This window comes from Ostrinia nubilalis, chromosome 13 (assembly GCF_963855985.1).
Source record: "Ostrinia nubilalis chromosome 13, ilOstNubi1.1, whole genome shotgun sequence".
NCBI lineage: Eukaryota > Metazoa > Arthropoda > Insecta > Lepidoptera > Crambidae > Ostrinia > Ostrinia nubilalis.
The window spans coordinates 4,490,030-4,516,920 of record NC_087100.1 but is presented as its reverse complement, the minus strand read 5'-3'; the positions used below and the strand labels follow the sequence as shown (position 1 = coordinate 4,516,920).

General features: G+C 36.8%; 1 protein-coding gene across 1 annotated transcript in view; it reads right to left on the bottom strand.

The window, feature by feature from the left end:
- The window catches only part of LOC135077456 (protein N-terminal asparagine amidohydrolase), a 43,091-nt gene extending 30,847 nt beyond the window's left edge, over positions 1-12,244 (bottom strand). The window contains exons 1-2 of the mRNA XM_063972005.1: positions 12,072-12,244; positions 963-1,017 (exon numbers count right to left, since the gene is read on the bottom strand). The gene's annotated coding sequence lies outside the window, so the exon portion shown is untranslated. The remainder of the gene's footprint in view (positions 1-962; positions 1,018-12,071) is intronic.
- Between the last annotated feature and the right edge of the window lie 14,647 nt (positions 12,245-26,891).

Here is a 26,891-nt window from a genome sequence, read left to right as displayed (position 1 = left end):
CACATTTATCAAAACTCATTAGATCCTTGCAAATTGCCCTTCCACGAAACCTCTCATTACAAAACAAACCAGGAAAACATCTATCCTTATCTAACATAGGCAAAAAGGTATACACGGGAACGTGACAGAGCGATCTAGATAAAATGCCGTATCAGATGAGATCGAGATCAGAATGCGGTTAAGATATTAGTATTAACAAACGTCTCATTATTTATTGCATTGCTCTTCGCTATAAATACAGCCAGGATCGAACATTCTGTTGTTATTTAGACCTTCCTGCATTGACATAAAGATGCACTTTATTGTATCTGACTTTACAACGGTGTTTATTAGTTTTATAATAAGCCTGAGTTATGTAATGTTCGTTACGATCAGCTTTTGGGTCATCGGGCTGCAATTGCAACAATGTGGCGCATGCGCACAACATTTCCTACACAAAAATAAAGAGTTTATTAGTCTGGCTGACAAGGCAAATATAAACAGTAAGACGATTGCTCTTAAGCCGATTCAATAAGTATGAAAATTAATTGAATTTAAATAGATAACACAGACTCAAAATTTATCCCAGAGATAAATAAAGTTGATGGGACGTAGACGATAAAGTAAAATGAAAATATGTTATTAAATGAGAAAATTTCGTTTAATTTTCTATGCAAATTCACATATATCTAAATCGAAACTTAATGGATATGATAAATTTCATTTATAGCACTTAAAACGAGTATTGATATTTACAACCAATAAACAGCGTAGTTATGAAAACTACTTCATGAATCATTCGAGATTACATCTTACGACATCGATACAAAATGTTTCAGATATCGAGCCATCGTAAAATCTGTGCATTAAGAAGCACAAACATCGATTCGGGTCATCATTTGAATCGTAATAGTAAAATATAAGTTGGCATCTTGCTGTAGCAGTACTTATATGATTGCGAATATTATAATTAACACACTTACATTTATATCACGTTGGTTTACTCGTACTTGTCTATGACCGTACAGGATCCGTTTTCTGAAAAGAACAAAGAATACGTTTACATAAATGCAGAAAAAGTAGAGAATTGATGAGTTCAGTAAAAGGACTAGTGACAATAAATACCAAGCATCTTCTTTGACGTTACTCAACTGCAGCCATAGAAAGGACAGTCAGGTACCCTGAACCTTGATTTTGTAGAGCAAATATCATAGTTGTATGGTCAGCGAAAAACACTGTATTAGATGAGGGGAGGGGACTGTTCTCTACCTCTCGTTCTTATCTCTATCCTATCTAAATCTCCTGAATAATTACATTATAATACTTGATTGTCAATAAAAACCTAACCAATGACGGCTAACTTAGCCTCAGGGAACCTCCAGAGTCAGGTTCAGTCATGGTTACCTTCTCTACTTATAAAACTGAAGTAATAAAGTTTGCGCAACAATACTGCTTTGGTAGAGTCGAGAGCACATCAGACCATACAGTTTTATGGCAGAATAGAACTTATTACAACTCCATAAGATGCTACAGAGTTTAGTTTGATGTGCTGTCATCTCGAGGGCTATTCGGTATAAACGCCAAGATCAAGAATCGCTTAAATAGTGTATCGCGCTGATAAAAAGTGATTACGCTCGATTATTTATGCACGTCCACTCGGACTTCTCGGCTCGAAGTCGTAGCGGTGAACGGCCTATCTATGCCTTGGATTATAATCAGGGCTGTCACTTTAGTGATGACCAATTTGGCTACAGCAAATTAAGGGACAGACTTTAAAACGGCTCTATCATTGAGAAATAAAAAAATGCCATGTTGGATAAAAAAACCAAGAACTTACAATAATAGGTATAGTTACAAAAGATGAACTTCCAAGTTTCATAACATGCCTAGTATGACTTCCGTCAAAATAAACAATAGTTTTGAATTTATTATTTCTTTGACACAAACAGTGGATAGGTAATGTTTGGATACTTTTAAATTTTTGAATATTATACTTAGTACCTATAATTTTTCAAACAAAATATTGAAGAATCGGAGAATGCTATCTACAATCTAAAAATTACACACCGATTCCACTTGAATACAATTGTAAACCTAACTGTATATCTTCGAGAAAGCCCGAGCTAGCAGGTAGCAGCCCTGATTATAGGATGCGCGTGCGACGCGTCATGGAAACGTAACTGGGCCGTAAAAATATAATTTATGATCGGCCACTTTTTACCGGCCCAGCGGTCGGCTCACAGTATATCGCTGGCTCAGAGGCAAAATTTACACAACATTACAACTCCCATTTCTAAATTATTCAAATATTTTATGTATTCACATGATTCAAAAGATTTATCAGCTCCATTCACAGCCATACGCTATTTGGATAATAACTTAACGGCCTATGATGATTCAACAGAGTGTTAAGTAACATCCAAATGAAATGGCTCGTAGTAAAACACAATTTTTATGGTTTTCAGCAGGAACTTATTGCAAATCGCATTATCGATTGACATTTCCGATGTTATAATAACATGTTGAAACAATTACTCTGTCCTCAAAGACAAAGTAAGGTGCGAACTTGGCATCCTCTCAAAATGCCAACTCCATAATAAATCATGAACAACCGCGATGATTTTTCAAAGTACTCAACCAGATCTTAATGAACTTCCTGCGGCTAGCGGATCTCCATTCACATAAATCCCTGGCAATAAGTCATGCCCGCTCCAACTGTTTCCATATTTCATTATTGCAATAAAGAAGATGGGGCGATATCTTCATTACTGAGCACAAAATCGATGCTACGATAATTACAGACCTCTCGCCAGGCCCGCAACCACCGGTCGATGAAATTAATTCCTGATGGAGGTTAGAGAAATAGTGCATCCTTTATGTGGAGTACGTTATTGATGATGCTAATGGCGCTCGCCGCAGACGGCGGGTTACTGCAACTAACGAACGATAACGAACCACGAGAACCGACAAAAAAGACCCTTATCGCTGAAACCGATAAATTCAAGACAGTAAAAGCTGTCTTGAGTCACTAAAACATAATTTCGCTTATCGGCTGCAATGCGGTGACAAATTCGTCAATAAATCCAGAATTTTGAGAGGGTGAGATTATACAACTCCGTCACCAACCGGAGTTCCAAACTCGTTATCTCGATTGCGGGAACTACACAAAAACAACTGACGAAAAGACCGTAACGAACCGATCGTTTTTTCACAATAGAACTTATTGGTGTCTAGGCAATCGTAATTTTGCATATGAGAAACTTTACTTTCGTTAACGGTATGGTTCAATTTGGATTGGGCTTTAATTTATCGTTTTTGAGTGTGTTTATAGTTGTCATTTTTAAATGTTGTCAAAAACTTAAGATGTTTGCCTTGTTTCGCTCGGTTTTGTGTGTCGCCTTCTAAGAAATGATGATTGGAATAATAAATCACTCGCTTTTATCTATTTACGCTTGTTGAAATAACATTTTTGCAATTGTAATCATAAAGATGGAGAGAAAGTTGTTATTTACACTAAAGCTCTAACTTGAATATAGGAACACTATTTTGCGGTCCGTAGACAAGTGTAATCACGAGCGATCGCATAATATCGACGGCCCAGAAAGTTCAGAAACAAATCACAGCAATTTCGTGGAACGTTATTATAGTGATATTTTTGTAAAATTACACGTTGCTTACGCTACGTAGCGTGTGTTTATGTAAAATATGAGGTCGATTTAGAACGTAGTGAATTTGATAATATTTCGTTGTGAATTATGGCACGAACTGTGAGAACATGAGAGCGTAATTAGTGATTAACGTATGTTAATTAAACGGTGAAGTTAAATTAGAAAGTAGAGTTGCGTAAGGTGTAAAGAGTGTCTGAGATATCGATACCGTACGGTTGGATGGTCAATAGATCATTAGCAATAAATGAGACAATATTGTGGAGCCGTCTGTCGGCGTGGTTGTCGAGCTATCAGTCATTTATCAGCCGGTGTAAGACACAGGCTGTACAGCACCGGCTACGTTACATCACACTCGAAACGCCCGTCAAATTCATTATGTTTTTTGATCATTTACATCCGTGACTTATCGAGAATCTTTCCAATAATGGTATGACTAAACTTATCTCAGGAACATTACAGTCTTCATTAAACGGCTGCGACTAGGGTTTCATAAATGTCGTATTCAGTATTTACTCTGCCTCTAGTTTATGAAACTGACACAGAGATTTATATTTATTGACTAGATTACCCTTTAAGTATTGAAATTATCGCGAATAAATGTCAGCCATATTTTCAGTCGGCTTTCTCTAGCTGAACATCGGGGTAATGAATACTCATCATTCAAAAATTTATAGGTATTTACAGACACATAATTAACGTTTATTTCGTTAGAACTGCCTTTTCTTATTTAAATAGACACAGAGAGCTATATGAGTTCTAAATAATGTAGAGTTACTAATATTTTTACAGCAAAAGCGGGTCATGGAACAGTGAACAATGGTTTCCAAAAACAGAATAGAGAAGTTTCATGCAATGCAAATGAAAAATAACGCAACGACACGGCGACACTTTCTCGGGACATAGACAACGAAGACTCATATCACCGGCGATTTGAACACCCATCACACACGCATTACAATGATCAACTAAAATGGGAAACAACGGACAAAAGCCCACTTTCATATCTCACCACGTGATGGAGATAGGGTTGTCACTCTAATTTGTTTAATAGACGTTACGAACATGGAACTGCTGATGAGTGAATAGGGTTGACGTGATTATCAAATATTTTTGAAGTGCATACATTTCTTATGACAGTCACGATAATTGTTTGAGTTCTTTCAAGTTCTTTTATGGAAAACGATAATACGATATCAATTAGTTTATCAGACATCAGATTATAGTGACTAACTTATTTTTAAACCGCATTTCCGCAGAATCGATAAAGAACGAAACTTCATAAAAATAGCAATGACCAATGTTTGAAGTGTTTTGAACTTGGCAGCCCTAATACCTCTTTAAAGGCATTCCGCCGCCAAGGGACGTAGCGCTTCAAGATAAAAAATATTAACGAACTCATTGAATCGGGAAATCATGCCGGGCACTTATGATGTCATTTACTTCGTAATTCGATAGAGTTGATATCTCGAAGACAAGTAACGACGCACAAGAATACTTGTCCGATACCTCCAGTCACAATACTATGTATCAACGGTACAAATTGTGCGACTCGCTAGCACATTAAGAATGCATTGTAATTTTTTTTAACTCAAAATATCGATAAAGCATTTAACTTTACAGGTGTCACTTTTTGCTGTGCAGTAAAAAATGTAAGGACGAGGAAAGTCGTACGTTTAAAAGGTAGAGTTTATGCAAAAACACAACGTCACGTCACTCGAAAATTATAAATTTTAAGGCACACTTTCGTGTGACCTCCACTTGCGATTCGGAGTTAAGAATAGTCTGCCACATTCTGCGAAAACGTATATTCTATTAGTGACAATAAAAAACCCAACAGGAAACTGCACGCGATAACTTACTTATCGTGTCTGTAAATAGCGACCGAGACTGTGAAGTGTGAATTATGGTCTTAATTTTATTTAAAAAACTCATTGATCCCGGTATTTGAACGGTATGGGTGAACGTCCACAGCTGAACATAATATGACCTGCCGTTAGGCATTGGCAGTTTCTATCATTTCTCTTAGATCATCTCATTTCTTATTTGATAATATTAAAACCCAGGCATAACTTAAGCTCTGTTGGTCTCATGGTCTCGTTTCATAGGCTGATAAGTAAATAGTTTTCTAGCTGGATTCCTTGATAACCATCTTGCTTGGAAATCATGGGATACGAATTTAATTAATGCCAATTTCATTCGACATTTACGTTCAAATAATTGACCGATAACACGTACCCGGCTGTCAAATCTTCCGATCCCTACTGATTGGGCGATGCGTCGCTGGATCAGCCCGATTGATCCACGTTGTATTGAAACGTCGCGCGATAGGATCTGATCGTTAGGGCTCGGCCATTACCGACGTCAGTCTACGTGCGCCCGCGCCGCATTACTTATTCAATTATGCAAACTCCCAATTTGATGGCGAGCTTTCAAGGAATCCTTTAGAAACGTTAAGACGACAATGCCTAACATCACACAATGATATTTCAATATGAATACTTTACCTGACGGATGGGCTGCGGTGATAATATGACAAACACTTCAAGTTAACTATTCAGAAGACAACCATGAAATGCCAGGAGAGATGAAGTCTTCTGATGTAATATTGATACGGTAAAATGTTCATGATCAATCAGTAAAAAACTAAGGCATGCCACAGACGTGGCAGGTGGGATAGTGTAAAAACAGTCGCGATAGTCGTATCTCACGTCGAATGAGCCTCGTTACGCTTGCGCCTATGAATGATCGATGGCCGTGGCAGATCAGACTGCACGCGCGCACTTTCTTAACCGAGTTACAGTTGCACCCCTGTTACAATGGAACAAGATCTAAATTTGAACGCTCCAGTTTGTTAGTGGGTAATTCTGACGTCTGAAATATCCATAGTGTGATTGACAAGTCCGTTCCGATGGTATCGGTCTTCATAAATAATGCCGCCACTGCTAGTTAGTACATATTCATTGCTCTATCGTGCTTGAGTTGTGATATGAAGTTAGCCGGTTTTTATCTTCGTAAACAAGATTAGCAAAAATAAAGGTGATAGTTAACGCATGTGCAGAAGTACACTTGCAGAACCACACCCATGTGAAAAACATCTACAGTATTTATCCATCTCTTAAATCAGCGATGCAAATATGCGTTTGTATACGTAAAGAAATGTGATGCTCGTTAGATTCAACGCGAGTAATTTCACTGCATTTCCCAGAACCTACTTAACCCTTGTAGGATACCTATAAAGTTACAATCAACAGCAAAATAAATCTATCAGCAACACAAGGAAACACTGACGTTGGCAAGCTACAAGCGTGCAGCAAAATAAATTCAATTACGACATAGCTGTGCAGCTTGCAGTCCCATATATTTGGGCGATAACTTATGACGTTTAAGAAAGTCAACAGGTTTACGCGGATGGCATTTCCCTGGTTCATATATTATGTGGGCACGGCGGACGACTGAAGGGTCGGCGTGGAGCGACCGTTACTTCGTGTCCAATAAATTCAAGAACAAACGACAGCAATAAGGAACAGCTCGCCTCCAGACATCCATCTCCTGTCAGGGCAAGAGCTGACTTATAAAGAGCCGCGGTCGTACCTCATACTAAACACCCGGCTATAAATCAAATTCGGCTCTAACTGTTCCGATAGATTTGACGAATAAAATTAAAATGACCATCCAGTAAATACCATTTACATAATTCAAAGCGATCTCGAGATAGATGGTCGAGTAAAAGAGACGGATGAATAGAAGCTATTGATATAAATCTTATTGAAGACTTCGATTTGAAATCAATGTGCGAGCATTTATGAGGGATCGGAAAGCGCAATGTCTTTCATTCGACTGGTCTAACGAATACGAATTCCTGTATTCAGAAGACAGAGAGAGATTTCTCCGAAGACGCAAAGATAAGCGGAACATTGAAATAATTAAAGATGACATCAACAAGGCGATAAGTTGTGAAGGAGATGCAGGCAGATGTATCCCTGGCCGGATGTTACTCACGCATAGGCATATACACGAGATATATTCGAGTGGAATGAATAAGGTACGTACAATAAATGTAATTGAAGACTTCCCGTCGCTCGGCCGACACCGAACTTAAATCGATTAAATCAAGAAAACTATTGTTTGTATAACGCGAGAATTACATTTGGCCGAGCAATAACCGCCGGGTTCAACGGTCTTGATTTATTTCAGGTCACATTTTTTGTAAGAGAAGCATCGTTTTGAGTGCAAGCCAATGTAATTTGTACAGTAAATAATACGGAAGAATAGTTTGCTTTAATCTGACTTATTTATGATTCTGTCTGTTTAGTTATTTTTAAGACTGTCTCAAATATAATTTACGATGGGAATACGAGTTTGTTATTAGAAAACAAAATTAGTAGCAGAATATTTTATAGTAAAGTTGACCGTTGTTTGGTCCTGATTGTTCGCGTATTCTAGAGGTCTTAGGTAATCTGTTCATTCGTATAAATATAAAATATGCGTCTGCATTATGTCAGGGTCTATATTAAATGATGTATATTATGTTTACTAAAATAATTTACGTAGGTATACCTATTTAATATATTTATTGTCTGACAGACGACCATTATACAAGCTGTGGTTAGTTTTGAGAATAGTTAGCGCTGTGTAAAACATCCAAAATATTTTCTAAAAGTATAAATGTTACTATTGAAATGAACGAAACAAAAAATAAAAAACAAACGCTTGCCAGACATATAAAACATGATAGACAATGAAATATCGAGGCGCGCTACATGATTTACATAGTGCACACACATCAATCTTGATCTCAATTTGAGAACATACGGTGCAACGACTCTATTGGCATTAAGGCGAGCCCGGGGCAATGGTGGAGCGAAGGTGGTAATGCACTTGGGAGCAAACGCTTGGCCTCAATTCATATGTAGGTGTCATTAGTGGAGCATGTGTATAATAATGAACTTGTGAATTGAGTTGTAATTGTAGAGCTAGTTTAACAACCAAAATACAACTTGTTTTAGCTATTGTAAAAAGGTAAATTTTCAGCGACTCACACCTATGACTATAGGAATAGAATTCCGAAGAAATTGGCATATTTGGACCCAAACTGTAGTATAAAAAACGAAGCTGCTTAGATAGAGCTTTTGATTACTTAATTTTTCAATATTGCATTGCTTACGGATCTAATGCCCGGTTTAAGCATTTAGATTTTTATGAATATCATATGAAAAGTTCATAATTAAGCAGAAAATGAGCACGCTCAAGGTAAAAATCTCAATTCATAAACTGGGCATATGATTCCAAATATTTTAGATAATTTATTGTTTACCAGAAGCTTATTCAAGTAAACCGATATGTCATGCGTGGGCGACAGGAACGTTCTCGGCGCGTGCGTTTATGAGTTTTATGGTCGTTAATGGTCAATAATGTACACGTGGTGGCACGAACGCGGGGGGCTAATCTGTAGGTGTACGCTGACCACCAGCAGGGCTACCAGTAGTTTCAGGTTCATCTGTTACTGTCGCTCATGCTGGCATCTCGCTTAGGGTGAGAGGGATGAAAAATGTTGGACTTCGAATTACGTTTTTGGGAGTAGCCCCGCAGCTGCTGTGCGCTCCTGGATGTATGTAGATATTTTTGTTGCTGACGTATTCATGGAACAACTGTGGTCATTTATGGCCATCGTAACCAACGGATATTGGCCATATTATGCTCGTAGGTAACCTCATAGTTTATCATTAGCAGTTTCAGTTTTAATTAACTTGTTTTGGTGATTCATATTATTTCCAATTAAGATACTTATTAAGGTATACTCGTATTTGATACTAAAAGTTCTAAAAGTAAAAACACAAACAACTTTATGGATTTCGATTAAAATGTATATCTAATACTTAAGCTGTTTATTGTTATAATTGCAAATATTATGCTAAACCAACATAGTAAATTTATATAGCACCAAAATCTGAGACTAATAAACGTATAATCTCAGAGTCAGAACGGTTTCTGATCGTGACTATTCTTGTCGCAATTAATTAACAATTGCACTTGTTTCCGTTATTCGCTTGTATCTGCAGTATCTTAATCAAGTACTTGCGTGTCTCCCTGTCTTTACCCTCGACTAATAGCGAAGACTTAATATCACCAAAATCTGTGAATAAACGTTAATAAGCTCAGTCAGAACGGTTTCTGATCGTGACTATTCCAGTCTAAATTAATTAACAATTGCACTCATTTCCGTTATTCGCTTGTATCAACTGGGATATCTTAATCAAGCACTCGCGTGTCTCCCTGTCTTTACCCTCGACTAATAGCGAAGACTTAATATCCCCAAATTCTGAGACTAATAAACATCAATAAGCTCAGAGTCAGAACGGTTTCTGATCGTGACTATTCTAGTCTCAATTAATTAACGATTGTACTCATTTCCGTTATTCGCTTGTATCAACTGGGATATCTTAATCAAGCACTCGCGTGTCTCCCTGTCTTTACCCTCGACTAATAGCGAAGACTTAATATCCCCAAATTCTGAGACTAATAAACATCAATAAGCTCAGAGTCAGAACGGTTTCTGATCGTGACTATTCTAGTCTCAATTAATTAACGATTGTACTCATTTCCGTTATTCGCTTGTATCAACTGGGATATCTTAATCAAGCACTCGCGTGTCTCCCTGTCTTTACCCTCGACTAATAGCAGAGACGTGACTAATACGTCCGTATCGACCACTCATCTAGATCCTGATGTATAATGTGGACCCGTTCATTCTTTACACTTGGGAACTGTAGTCTGTACCGGTCATTTGAATTCAAAAAGTTTGATGATAAAATTAAAACAGAACACATGGGTTCGATTAAGGCCCGACTCGACCAAACTTTTATCCAAGTATAACTCCCGGTGTAACAGGCACATTGACAGTTTCAGTATGGGAAATATAATATCAAAATGACAAGTTAATTCTGAGATTAATATTTATTCTTGTTTGGTCGAAACCAACCTAAGAAGTTTGGTGTTAAAAAGCTAAATTGCCAGTTAACCAACGAGTATTAAACGGAAAAGTTAAGTAGTATTTCTGTTTATTATAATAATAATTAAGTATTCGATAACTTTAGAAGTGAATAGCATCCCTAAATGATGCTTTACTCACTATTTGTTAAGACTATCTGTCCACTGCTGATCTCTTAAAATACAAAATAATGATTGTAGAGTCAAACTTTGACCTTAGGTCGCCTGTCCAACGAGCAAAGAAGCGAAAAACTTCAGGTGCATGCTTATCTGCCGAAAAAAGAAGTCAAATTCAACCCAGTAGTTCAGAACTTTTGATAAGCTGCAATACAGTCATAAACATACATCACCATAGCTCTGTAAGTACTCGTTACGCGCACCTACGAGTTTCCTGATACGTGCCACTAGGTGTACATTATTGGCTATTATCAGTCATAAAACTAGCTCATAAAAGAACAAGGTCTTGGTAGACCACCACTACAATATGTCTGATCAATTCAAAATGTTTTTGCAGAAATATTGTAGCTTAAATTTACAGCCTACAGTCATTTAAAAATGGTTGTCTACGCAAATTATCTGCTTAACGGTAAAAGATAGAATGACGCACCTCTACTGAATAGAATTTAAAAGTCACAAATTCATGGACGAAAGCGCATTTTATTTTTCGTTGTTGCAATTAACAACCATGCACTAGCCCATTTATTGTCCTGAAGCAGTGGTAGGGTTAATACTGGGACGTGTAAAAGTACTTTTTAAAGCCTATTTGCAGAAATAAATAAGCTTTATGTGATTTCATGTCATTGACTGTAAAAAGTGTGTTTTCCATCATCTACTTATCTTAACAAATTTTCCTTTTCCTTTCTTTAGCAATGCAAGATTGCTTATTTCAAGTTAATACCGGACATCTAAATAGACCATAAGTGGTGTTGTAATCACAAGAACGTTTCCCAACTTAACCATTACTTATAATAAACAATGTGGTATTCTGATGTCGTATTCTATTGTCACATTTTCCATGAAACGTATCTTTTGAGACATCATACGTAGAGAAGGTACGTAACTTGGTACTTTAGCAAATCTGTATTCAAGCGGAATATTCCTAAATTCTTTTTACGAATGCGGATGTGGTGGTATACTTTCGTTTGTAAACGGAAAAAGGCGTCACATCGTTTCGCGCGTGCGTAATAATAACATTTTCAAACTACAAACTCCGCCCACACTGAAGCAACAAGTATTTGACGACATTTCTTTAAACATTAGTTTCTATGGCAACCGAATACATAATAAATATTCTTATCAAGTCATCAAAATCGTTTTAATTTCATATTGGGGAACGGAGATTTATTTATACCCTTATCAGGCACCGCCGGAGTTATCTCAAACATAAACAGTTCTGATACTTGAAAAATTAAGTAAAAAACATTATTCATCACTTACATGCAATAGTTCAAGGTCTTCAACGACAATGACGGGAACAGAACAGTCAATTCAACACCAAAAGTTAGTTCACACTGCACACGATTGAAAAACACGATCCGCAAGATACAGGCATGCGACAATGAAGACAGCCCCCGCCGGCGACTGAACGTGGAATGGTATCTTGATGATGGCGAAGCGAAAGACAAGGGTGGGGCAGGGGTGCGCGGAGCGAGGCGCGGTGGGCGTGGCCTCGCAGGTGTATCAGCCGAACGGTGATATATGCGCATGTTATCACTTAAACACGAACACGCCTCACTGTCACGTAGACGAACGCCGATGCCGAAATAACGCAATGTTAATTGTTTATTCGACGGCGAAAGTCCATTAGATATACGCGGAGGTTCATTAATAATAATCGGCATCGAGACGGTTTGTTTTCCTTTTTTTGCCGCGAGTCTCAGCCGGTTGATGGGCCGAGAGATAAAGTTTTTGTAAAGGATGGCGGTAAAGTGACAGACTAATTACGTACCAGTTAACTTGACGGTTATCTCATACTTATCTCCGAGTGATACGAATGTGAATGTTGAATAAAGAATAGAAAGTAATGACACACGCGCTGTTGAACTGTTAAAAGACTTAAAACGTTTGGTTAATTACGCTGAATGTAATTTTAAACCGTGTAGAGATCGTTTGGATAATAGTCATCAATCAGTTAGATGATGATGATGTTAATCGGTTGATAATATCGAATCTTGTTAGGGGAAGATGAAAACAAGACATTGATTCTTTGCAACTAAATGATTCACAATAAATAGAGTTATCAAGTTCTGAGAAACATTGTCAAGTATGTGACTCTACAAAGAAAATTGCGGTAATTGAGTGCACTTAGAAAGCCAAGCTGTCTCCAACTCTATACAGGGTGGATTTTTAAGATCGCAAGTCTAACTCAATCGTTTAGATGCGCATAAATTCTTAGGATTCTTTCTTTATATTTCAGAGTAAGCTACGCTATAAGTTATGATAAGAATTACTTTTGCTGTCCAGTCCATAGGTAAGATCTGATAATTTATAGTCCAAGCAGTATGTATTTTTCTTAGATCTTGGCGTTACTTTACATGCAAATGTTTTTAGTGGGATAGCCTTTCTTTCAATGAAATATATGTCTTCAAACTTACAAAAACCTCGTAAGTTTCCACTAACAGGAAGACACCAGAATCACCCTGTATTTCTAGATTACTTTCACAGATACAACTGCGACTGATCCAGCCACTTTGATGGGAACCCAACTCTAAAAAAATGTTGAAGATGTCAAAGAAATTATGCGAAGTCTTAATTGAAACAGCTGAATAAAACTAAGTATTTGTCAAATATCCTAAATCCTGTTAACTTTCTTTTTTCGATTAACAACTATAATATGTAATTTTATTATTTACAATGGAACAAACTCTAACAGTAATCTATACTTATAATAAATCTGTAGAGAGGTCAATTCTGTACATGAAATATGTTTTCAAAATAACTATCAGGCAAAATTCCCACGGGAACGGGAGTTAGCGGGAAAAAACATTTGTATGAAAAAATCTAAACCGCGTAAGATAGATGAAGGGGGTAAAACGGGATCCACGCGTACGAAGTCGCGGGCGGCCGCTAGTAAATATTAAATCTGCTTAACTGTGACAAAATAAATATCATTTGTGCTTTATGTACAAGCTCTACTCCTTGCCGAATCGAGCACGCGACCGTTATCTTCATAACTCGAACGCAAACCATCAGACCTTTCAGAATATCCCTGGTAACAAGCCAAACTTTAACTTTCAGCGAATGTATGACGCAAAAGTTATTATTATAACCGTACTCACAACTAACTCTGTCATATTAATATTTACAGCTATTGCCGCATTAATAACGTTTAAAACCATAGAGTTATTATCATCTGTTGTAATTGCTATACGATAATTTCAGTTGAGGTCTTAATACCAAGGATTGTACACGGATTTATTGTTATTCTGTTGTATACTGGTTACTATTTAAAACAAGATTATTTATAGTAATGACTGCATTGCTGCCTTTGACTGTATCTATTAAAATGTGAAAAACATTTGTAAGAAGTCTATTAACTATAAATTCTGAATTATGAAAAACTTTCTCCACACTTTTCCTATGCAATAGAAAATATTCATGTTATTTTATACTTTTCCTATTTACATAATATGGCCGTCTTTAGATCACCAAGTTATATTACCCATTCAGAGAAGGGCATATCGAGAAAAGGTCAGGTTGCAGCCCAAAAGCTACAAACGACCTACAATTAGTACATTACTAATATTTGAAATCGAAAATAAATCAATACACTGAAAGTTTAATTTGAAATACATTCACAGACCCTATTCAAGTACACGACTTAATTAACCCATAAGTCAGACTCGAAGACCCATACCAAGACAATCGCCTACGGATACGAAAAACAATATACATATTGTGCAACTCATCGTTGTCACACACACAATGGTAATAAGCAACGCGCGAACACTCTTCGTGTTCGAACTCATGAATATTTTTCCTTTCCGATTTGTCATGGAGTATGTTTTGACCGACTCTACTCGTACGTCGTTATTATTCTCCAAGTTGCCCAATACCCTAGAAAAAACACGAATTAGCATACATTCATCACATCATTACCATCTCATTCTTAGAAAAATTCAAACCCAGAGACATTTTCATCGGAAATCAACGTAATTCGATGAAGCACTTGACACACTCAAGCCTATTAAACCCAATTGAAACCCAAAACGCTATCGACATATCATGGAAACCATTTATTCACCATACAAATGACTATTTACATTCTCGATACTCGGTTTACATTATGTTGGTAAGACATCGTGAAAGGTTGAACACTCGTAATCAGCTGATCGGATGATTTAAATACCAAACAATGGCACTAGCATTAAATCTATTTAGTTTTGCAACGACAATAGACAGGCCTAGCATTACAACGTAGACAATGTAAACTAAATTGACATTTACGTTCGAACAAAATTTATAGGGAATGAACGTCGCATAAAGTAGATACTTTTACGTCGGCTGGATTTATGTTTAGTGCTGGAATAGATCAGAATTAAACATTTTAAGCCACCTGTAAAACATTCTTACGCGACTTCTATGAAATAATCACTTCTGCGCCATAAATTGCGATTACATACAACCTTTGAATACAACAATTATTACATGAGTTAACCAAAGTAAAACATACCTACATAATATACTAAATTACCTTTTGAGAAAATTTTCTGGTCGATTACTGAAATTCATAATAACCGTTTTACAGCCATTCTTGTTGATAATTATTTATACTAGCGTCGCACGCGCATATAGGAATGTTAATAAGCCGATGCTTCGGGCACACGGGTTACCAATTGGAACTTTACCCCTGAATTTCAGGTAAGTGTATCAAATACGAGAAGGGTGGATGATTTTCCAAGGGGTGTGACGATAGTTTGTCAAGTGCACAAAACAAACTACCTTGACCAAGAATTAGTTCCACTGCAATATCGGTCCTAAATCCTAATATAGTAAAAGTTTGTCATGTTGATGATGATGTCTAGAGAGTGAGAGGCATATTGATCTCAAAATACTTTTTAAGTCAAAATAACTTGATCACTTCTCCTGAAATCGGGTAATCGGGGTTTCGCGGCATCTTCATCTCTAAATACTTTTTAGTCAAAATTACTTGATCACTTCTCCCGTAATCGGGTTTTCCACCCTGGCAACACTACCGGCGCAGGCGCAGCTTTGCAGGTGCAAAACAATATTATTGTAGAGACGGGGCGTAGCGTGTGCGATGTGCAACGTTAGACGCGGTTATTATAACCTTGGCAACATCGTAAATATGAAACATGCCTGTCACTTTGATACACCTGCCTTGTAAACAGCGACTTTAAGTTCAATCTCTGTGTTGGTTTAATGTCGACCACATAAAATTTAATGATTGTTTACCTTATAATCACTATTCCACAATTTTGATCAAAGTTCACTTGATTCTATGTACCATGAGCATTAAATTGTTTACACCTACATGAGAAAGGAGGACGATACTAAAGAGCATCTGAAACATTAAGAAAATCTACAAACATGCGGCACAAGCGTCAAGTTAAATTGCTCTATCCTTGATAATTTAAATGCCATTGCGAATGCCAGCATCTTTACAAGGTACGACAACGACGTTATTATCACTAAACTGCCAAATAGACACTAAACACAGATGGACTCTATTACACACAGACTCAACAATATTCAGTACTCACATAATTAATAATTCACGAATGGCAATTATTTATTTACAGCCAGCGAAATCTACAAACGAATATTAAACAAGCAAGAGCATCATTTTTCTAACATCCTATTAAAAGTACTAATTAGTCGCCGTTGCTAGCACAAGTGAAACCAATTAAGCGAAAGACGAGTGAAAATAACATAATAATTATGCCAGAAGAGCTCTCCACTCGGGATTGCCCAATAAGGCTCACGCGCGTGCTACCTGCGGAGATGAAAGCGTGCGCGCACGCTCGTATGCGCTCGGATGTCGAAGGTTATTTATTTTGCTAATGGACATTTCGGCTGCTAAATCACTGTATTAAGGCTCACTATTAATATTTTTGAAGCCGTGTGGTGACGGCAGAGTAGAATACATTTGTCACCAACCCCTACTCTTCCCGCGGGTGTCGTAAGAGGCGACTTAGGGACTACACATCAAACAGAGAATGGGCAGCAGCGCTCTCTGAAAAACATCAATCTTTTAAACTGCGATCTCCAACCCGCCTGCCAAGCGTGGAGATTATGGCAAAACCCTCCACTATAGTGGAGGAGGCTCATAGTCCAGCAGTGGACTGTAAAGGGCTGTTGATGATGATGATGATGATTAATATTTTTAAAATTTTAATTGCCAAATTTAACTACATTGAATAGCAATTTCTATAGCAAACGTCTACTCTCTCATTAGGTACCTACTTGCCGTACGGAGCTTCCAATCACTGAGCTACCGTGACATTGTTTACCCAGTTGAGTTGATAGCAAGCGGAAAGTCGTGGGTTCGTGTCCCATCCGAGGCAGTTTTTTCTAACGAAACCAGAAAAATGGCTCGGAATAATTTGAAATTTCCTCAATAACTTTTATTTATACTCCACCCGATACACGAGTAGGTAGTTTTAAGGAATTAAACCTGCTCAAATTGACTAGCAGACTAATTTATAGAAGAAACACGCCCAGCACTAAAGCTGGGTTGCACCATCTTACTTTAACTTTGACAAACGTCAAAAATCTGTCAAACTCCATACAAAAAACACCGGTTATCGTTATAGTTACACTTAAAGTTAGGTGGTGCAACTCAGCCTTATGTCTTTAAAACAACCAATGATTTTGATGGTTAATACCAGCTATAAAATAAAAACTCGATGGACATTCATTAGCGTCGTTAAATGCATGTAAAATTGCCTATCGGAATTCATCCCGGCAAGATGCCCATCATTATGTTATAATTTTAACTAAACACGTCTTATCGCTTTCACTGATATTCACTGATATCATGGCGGCTGAGTTTATTAAAATATTATGAACCTAATTTCGACACAACTATAATTTCTAATGGGTTAAATTACGTAATCTGTAACATTAGTGAGGCATTTTTTCGTAGAGTTCTTTTACGTAGAGTTGTGTATAAGGAATTTTCAGTCTTATAAAGTGTCTTTCCTTCCAAATGACTGACTTTAATACCACTTTTACGAATTTCAATAAATAATCCTTAGAAGATACACCGTTTAAAAACTTTGTAGTTTACGCTGTGCTGTAGTAAATCAATCAGGACAAACGATGTTATCATTCAAGAGATGCACCAACCTTCGCCTGCCGGTGTCAAAATGATATCTAGCTATTATTAGACTACAGAAGGTCAAATGAAACTAACATTAACTAAATAACCATCACCAATATTAGACTAACGTTGGATCCAATCAAAACAAATACAAAAACGCCAACGAATTCACCACTTCACAATGCTGATATGATGAACGCTAGGAATAATAAATAGATATCGCGCACCAGACCCAACCACTCATATGTAGACAAAAACAAACACGAGAGCGATTCAACCCTAGTCCATACCCAGAAGTGATATCACGCAATGCCGTTTATAATTCAACAACAATAAACAGATAGTTAATTGCGATGCTGTCACGGGCGCAGTATATGGTAATGAGGCGTAGGGATCGCGGCCGCATGGACAATATCTCTCGACGGTGAAAGGTAAGATGGTGGTGGTCCAAGTTGTGAGGGGGAGCGGGTGAAGCTCTAGGGTAGTGGGAAAGTTCAAATCAGACCTTTGACTGTTCAGAAGTCAGACTGAGGCCTGTGAAAAGAAACCTAAGTATGAATCAAAAACAGATGCAAGCTCAACATTCAAAATCAAAATCAAAAATATTTATTCAGTTTAGACCACAAGTGGCACTTATGAACGTCAAAATTTAAATATAAAAAAGGAAAAGGTAGCCCTTATGGGGCACTTTACATGTCGCCTTATCATTGATCCTTGATTGATAGTTAAATTTAATAAAATACGATGGTAGTTTCAGAACACAGGTCAAATATTTTGTAACCTTTTAACTGAGAGTATTTAACATGAAAACAGAGTTTTAAGATTGTAATTTAGGGTAAATAAAGTTTTTATGTTAAATCATCAGCAGAGTCGACAGCTGTTTTCTACCGGAAGATTTTCTAAGAGAATTTTTAAAAATTAAAAAAGAAAATTCTTTATTTCTTTATAAAGGCTTACTTAAATACTAATAGACGAAGCCTCCTTTTAGGCGTATGATTGCCTGTGCCAGGAGACAACGCTCTGCATAACTATAGGTGTTTTGTGTAAATTCTACTCAAAATCAATAATAAAGAAATATTCTATTATTCTACAATTATTATATTGTTATAAATATAATGATGTGAATATTATGTGTACTTACTGTAAGACGTGCTATGTGTGATATATTAGGAGTGTGCATTGTGTGTGTGTTATGTTAGTTTATAGTTTTGTATGTATGTTGCTTTTGTAAATTATGCCTCAAATGTTTTTCTATCCTCGAGTGTTCTCTAATCGAACATTTGTATGTTTAAATAACCTATCCTAACTCGATCTCCCCGCTCTTCTCTGGTGCCTTAGGGCCTGCTATCTGTGTTTGTTTAGCCCGTGGCCCGTGTCGGCGCGATAGGTGCAGTACATGCGCTTTCAGGTACGCCCAGCACAATCTGAGAGTCTGACACCAATAGGTTTTTATCAGAGCCAATCTCGCTTATGAGAAAGTTAACAGCGCCCGGATTTATCGGGGACGAAGATGCTCCTTCCAATTTATAGCGGAGGAATTATTATAACCACCAACCGCTGTGTGATTGTATTTGCGGAGAAAGTGCTTTTGTACCGGTGGCAAAGATTTAATATGGTACTGATAAATCATGAAGGATAACCAAAGATACACAGAGGTTTACTACATACTTGCTTCACACATCACGATTCGTTGCAGATAATAAAATTTACGATTTACCAGTAAGCTGATAATAAAATATAAACAGCTATAATTTCTTCTTCATTTTAGAATGTGCAACGTTAGCATCAGACTATTATACTATTGCAAATTCATGCAAAACAGCACCTATTAAAATGACAAGATGCCACAGTGTTAGTTTGATATGCCGCCATACACATGTCATTCAAAATAATAGAGGCATATTTTTAATCCACCCATATTTTGGGTTACAATGAATGCAAAAAAGTTATCCATCAGAAACTTTCGCTTGCAAAAACAAATTAACTCTTCGCTTTAACAAAACTTGTGGTTTAGTCACGTATTGATTCTTAACTTTTACAAGCAAAATCACATCGTTTTCTAGGCGATAACTGGTGCTCTTCAGAAGGTCAATTATATCAGCAGACAGACCTTGAGTTAAACCGATGTTGGTACCAAATGGAGTTTATGTAACATAATATACATTATCACGCTCGTTATCCAGCATAATTGTAATTATATCGTTGTGTTTATTATTTATAACTATTATTATGTAACGAAATTGATTATTTACAAACATCTAATGGACGTGTATTTCTGTGAATAAATGAATTTGAATTTGAATTTGAATTTAATGCTGTTTTAGTACTGATATTATCACTTGACGAATTAAACATGTCATCTTTACTAAGAACTTGTTTCATATCTTGTTCAGATTTGTCTAAAGCGCCCGTATAGTTAGTTAAGCTATCGGATTTGTTAGTAGTGTTATTGTTATTTAAAACAAATATCCTTATGAACATGTTATATTAGTTTTCCTCTTTCCTATTGCAAATTAGATAACATTTTCTGCAATCATCAATGGCCTCATTAATAGGAGTCGCTACATTGTGGTTAGCGTGTGAGTGAACGACTTAATTAACTCAATTTCATTATAAATAATATTATTAATCATAAATGTTGCAATTTACTCAATTTGTAATAATACCTATTCAAATAGGCAAGCAATTTAAATTACCAAAAGGCATTCTTAACCTCCAAATGATTGTTTTACAATTCACTCAATGTACAGGATATGTTTGGATTATCAAAGTACACATTCATATTACGAGTACAATGAATCATGAGTTACGAGTAAGTATAATACAGTAGTTAATAGAATTTTCCATACAAAAGTTTCAAGAAGCTTCTGAGAAAATTTTCTGCGACACAAAAACTGACAGACACGTGACTATATGAGTCAACTTATGAGAGTTTTGTTATTTTGAAACATACTTTCATTAAGCACGTACGTAATGGAAAACGGATTATAGAACTTACCAATAATATGGAAATTGTGACCAATAAAGCATCATCATTAAATCAACAAAATTAAGGACCTGTTAAATTCTACGAGCTGTGCCAAATCGGTTTCCGAGCAAATGGATTTTAACAATAGCACAAATGAAGTGACTCACGATACAATGCCGGGTTACAACTTTGCATACCGTCGACAAAATATGCACAGAATTTGGCAATAACATCCGCTCGTAGGGGTGACAATGGAAGAATACTACGAACGAGGGAATATTACAGTAACAATTTTAAAACTTGTGTACTGTTCACAATATTCAATTTCATCATCATCAACATTTCAGCCACAGGACGTCCACTGCTGAACATAGCCAGCGCCTTCCTGCTACTTATACATGATTTCGAAAAGTTTTCAAACTTTTTGCAGGCATCGTCGAATTCCTGTACATTCTATGATGATCAGATATTATTTGCAAATCGGCGCGATTAAAAACTAACATTTGAATATTGCAAATAAATTATTAAATTTATTTATTTCGTTTGGAATAGTACCTCTAATTTTCATCTCAGAGCTAACCTCCTCACCAGACAAAGAAAATACTTACTTTTGACAAGAAAAATGGTCCAGTTCGAGCATCATTAAAATTTGGTCTCCATTACACGAGGACGACTCTCGAATATAGGTACCAGAGGCAAAAGGGAGAATTTGGTCTACGTTGTCTACTTGACAGTTCAGTAGTCTAGTTTGTATGAGGCTAAATAACATAAATTTCCTAACTACCACCCCTATTACCCGGTAATGAGTACTATTTCAGAGTTACGATCTAATTACAGAGAGACGGTAGAGCTTGTGTTGTAAATGTCATTTCACACTTGGAATTATCGGTTCTCACGGTTCAGTAGACGCTTTTGCCATTCAGTTAGTACGTTTTCCATAATTCTGTGAATTAAAGATTATGACTCTTTACGTCACATTATAGTAGTATCCCTGCCACGAGAAATCTTTTATCGAATCATGGTTTATTACACCACAACGGAACAAAAAATAGATGGAGTATTTTTATTGGAATTAAAAAATACACATGTCACCGTAAAATTGTGAATTCCGTCAGATTATAATCTGAAAAAGTTAAATTACAATCTAACCTAACCTAACCCACTGTTAGTTTACAATCTAATGCGTTATATTATAAACTGACAAAGTTCACAATTTCACGTTGACACATATATCACAAAAAGAGAGAGCGGATTTGTTTTTAGGAAGGGTGAATCCGCAACCACTGCACTTTATTGGAAAATCTCATTTACTATTTCAAAGGAGCGTTATTCCAGATGTAAATAGGCTCTACATTATGTAAATACAGGCTAAGCCACTGGCAGAAGCTAGTCTGTATATTTTAAGCAGCTTTAGGTTCTCACGTTTGCCTCCACGATTTAATGTTTGCGACCTGAGGGTAGTCAGATAAGAGAATGTCGTGCTGATTTATAATTATGAGTGTGAAAGTGGTCCTTGCTAACAAGGTAATTGAATCGATTAGTATTAAATGTTAGCCAATGTCTCTTACTAGCTCATTTAGTACGTCTCTTACTCATGATGTCACTGGACTTTTTTTCAATGTTTCTACGCTATTTGAATTAGTTTCATCAAGCATTTTCATATCTGTTTCAGATAAATGAGAAGCTTTATGCCTAATACTAATAAGAACCACTCTTAAGATAGGTACCAGTAATTTCAAATTCTGCAGGTTTATTGTTCACCTCAAGTCCTCAACCAATAAACTTTTAAAAAAGACAGCATTTTTTAAAACGTGGCAACCCTAAATAAGAATAGAATAGTTTTTATTTGAAAGAAAGTTATACAAGCAGGCAAGTAATAGGTAAATAATGAAAGAGATACACAAATGGACAGATAGTTGCTTGTGCCCCTCTAAATAGTATATTAAGGACAATATTGTACTAATTTAAGAGTTCACCTCTTGCTTGCCCTAATGAGGGATAGCCCTGATTCAAAGCGCTATCGCGGTACAGTTACTCCGATTGAGATCTCTTTAATTAAAGATTATAGGAAATAGAACGCAATACCATTTGTTCCTGGGTCAATTATATTACTATTAATAACTGTTACCTTTTAAGTAGAACCACAGAATAATAATAAGTACTACGTACAGAAGTTTTACTTCGCGAAGGTATTTAAACAAATGTATGCTCAATGTCATTAACAATATGGTGTAATTTAGCATGTCTCAAGAGTCAAGCACCATTTTGTTGACAAACGTCAGTGATCGGCACTGAAGCCGAAGCTATAGGGCTGACTTCGGTAAAATGATGTGACGTGAGGTGCCAAACTGCGGAAAATGGCGGAGGAAATACATGATTTAGCATGAATTATCATGAATAATATTAACTACTTATTTACCTCTCAGTGTCTTGAGGCAACTTAAAAAAGTACATTCTGTGTTTTTATTATTATTTAGGCAGTTAAATACTGCACAGTATTTAGTACACCATTTTATTTATTTTCTTCCATCATACACAAGAATACGCGTGCGTCAGTCAATGCTCGCTCGTATGTGAGGCCTTGTCGAATAGTGTCCTGTAGGTGGGCCATCGTGCGTGTTTTGTTTTCAATGTAAACCCGCGGAGATGAACAGGCCTGGTAGAACTAGATCCTGGGTGCGATAAACGTCTATTATCTCTTAACAATAGTTTAAAAGTATTTATTACAATAATTGCATAGCCACCTGTTATCAAATTCATCAAGATACACTTTAGACAATAACAAGCAATTTGTACACGAGCAGTTACGGAAAATATACTCTGATTGAAAATAGATAAAATTTTAATTAATTATTGTGAGCACTATTATTTAAGGCACTATTAAAACCGCAATGAACAACCTACTAACATCAAGCTTTAAGCGTATCTTCTGCGTATATTGATACAGTCAAAAGACAAATGCGAGAGTATTAAATCAACAACTCTACTTTTCTAGTTTTCCCCTGCTGGCTTTGAATCCCATATTTCAATTGAGAAATTGATTTGATTCTCTTTGGTTGGTACGAGTCTTATAAAATGTAATGCCATTGCATCCTTATTATAGGAGCGGAAATGACCAGGCCGGTAAATATAGAGACACATTTATTTACTTTGCAAGGATCTAGGCCCTTAAAACTTTACATTGGATCAGTGATGATTTGTAAAGTAAGTTTTATGGTCATTCGAATAATATTAGCTGTAGTTACTCACTAAAGAATGATATTTACACGTTTTAGATACCAATAATTCTAAGACTAAGTATTTCTCTAAAAGCCCTTCGTTTTAGTCCTGATAACACAATTGCTTTTCATTGAACTTCAGAAGTTTAGCGAGATTCCCAAGAATACCGACAGTTCCTAAAAGTAGGTCTTATGAGTGATATCTTTGCTTAATCATAAAGTCACCAGATTTGTCTATAATCCTGTGTGTAGCAATAACCATTATGTATTCAATCTAATCTTCAAAACCCTTTACATTCTACAGGGAAGTGTTTATTTGTTTACACTTACGAGTACGGGCGCACATCACAGCGTCATCTCACTCACCCCATACAGGCCACAGACTTATGACCGAGTTACAGGGAGCCGTGTAAGGCCGACGCATACACGACTGCCGTGTGTAAAATAATTCGTATTGAAAATCGCTGCGCGCGCGCAACGCATTCAACAACGGTACACCGAACTGTGATAAGTAAAAGATTTATGTTACAGCCGTGTCGGCCGTGTTAGTTTATCAATAACATAAACAGCGTAAACTGAGAATGGTAAAGGAATCGCATAAGCATTGTATTAGTGCAATATGGATGGACAAGTTGGAACGGTTATGGTACAGCTAGGCCCGTGGATATGGTTTATTGTTATGTAATAGAAACAAGACCTAATAAAACCACAACAAACTGCTCCCTTAGAGACTTAAAAAACATAATTCTGAAAAACCAGACAGTACCTATATTGAAGTAAGAAAGAAAATATATCTACCTAAATGCAGTAGGTACATATCTCCCCAAAGAAAAAAATTGGTCGTATATAAACAAGCCAAAACCTTTCTTATAGTTTTTCCAATATCAGTTTAGTTAGAGCAGTTGCAAGAACTTGCAATCCAACAAGCAAACCCAGTGCTCCAATGTAAAAACCCTGTCCTCTTTAATTATAACCAAAATAGTACTTACCCCGACTTGGCCGCAAAAATATATGGGCAGTACCTAACGAGTACCATTTACAACAAACGGAGAGCTTCGACTATGACAATAAATCCAGAAGCACATTTCGCACCAAGTCCTAACCATAATGTTAACGGCAAGTTCAAGAGTACTCATGCCCTTAAAGGTTTTGTTAGGTTTATTAATATGGACATAGACACGGACGATTTAGTGATCGAATTCTGTACCTCAGAACTGTATATGGAAATTGATACAAAACGCCATTTCAAGGCTTTCGAGCTTATCAATAAGTTATCAAACCGAAATGATAATAAAACATTTTTATTCATATCGCGTAGAGGTGCAAGTTGTGGTAGAGAAACAGATAAGGATAAAAGCAAAATGTCATTATGAAACCAAATAGACTCTTTCACCATTTTATTGCTTTGATATCCAGAAATGACTATTGGTACGAACCTTGCTGCGATAATAACCGTAGCTCAAATCAGATTGGTTATTATGCACTAAACATTTCAATGCGAATTATCATAGAACGAACAAAGAGCACTCTACAACCAATTTCACGGGCACTAAATAAAATTAACATCAACATGACAGAGTAACAAAGCGGTCTCAATAACTCGGCCCGAACGAGCCGCCAACGAACGACGCACCCCACAAATCACACACGATACTACGCGAAATAATAATTTTAATAATAACATAAATTGCGAACGTACCGAGAACACAATTCAGTTAATATGCTATAATTGCTGCGAGAATCAAGCGGTGCCTATTAGGCATAAGCACACCAGTATTCGTCGACGCAACGTGCAATCAAGAAAGAATGGGCCGTTTAGCATTTCTCTTAGAGCGCAATTACAATTCAATTTTCTGTGAAGCACTAAACGTGTGTAATAAGAAGGGGCTATCATTGTTGTTAAGAACGTTCGGTGGGGCGTGCGATTAGCCGGAGATTTGTTGCTAGTCGTCCAGCCGTCAGCCAGACGTCGAGACGCGAGGTGCCGGTGCTCACCGAAACACATTAAGATGCGGGTCGTAGACCTTTGCGAGATCAAGTGTTTTATTCAAGCAAAATAAACAAGGCTCAAATTGTAGGACCGTAACGGTACGGCCGGAGCATCGGAGTTGTTGCGATAAAATTTGCGGAGTCGGACTCGCGCCTATTGCGGTCGTTACGAGACGCTGGCGCGAGATGATCGATAATAATGGTAATTTCGCTGGAACACGTGTAGCATCGCTCGTTCGTCGGCGCGATCGCCATCGCCGCATACCTGCCCTATTAGGACGTGCAAAAGGCAGCATGGATGACAGAATTGGCCTGCACACTCAGAGGAGTGCTGATAGAGATCGACCATGGGAAATTTCAGCCTTTTGTTTATACATAAACAGATGCTGCTCATATTTTTGAACATCAAGCATTTTCTTACTCATAAATACTCGTATCAATTACATAAAGTTATTTTGAATTACAATTACCAATCATTAAAACAATAGGCGACTTGCCACAAAACAAGGCACATGAATTGTGTCCATTTCGCTCTCGCGCCTCGCATTGATTACATGGTAAAAATTGTATACCCGATGTTGTATCGCCTTGTGATGGACAATACTTCTCCTAAACTTTGTTTAGAACTATTCATGCTTGGAAAAGGACATATTATTACAAAAATAACGAATTTTGATTGAATAAATATGAGGAAAATTTTAGGTTCAAAAAAACATCTAGGTAATGTAAACTAGCATCTGCAAAATGTACCACACTGATCTGGTTAGCAAATTATCTATGCAAAATATTCAAAATAG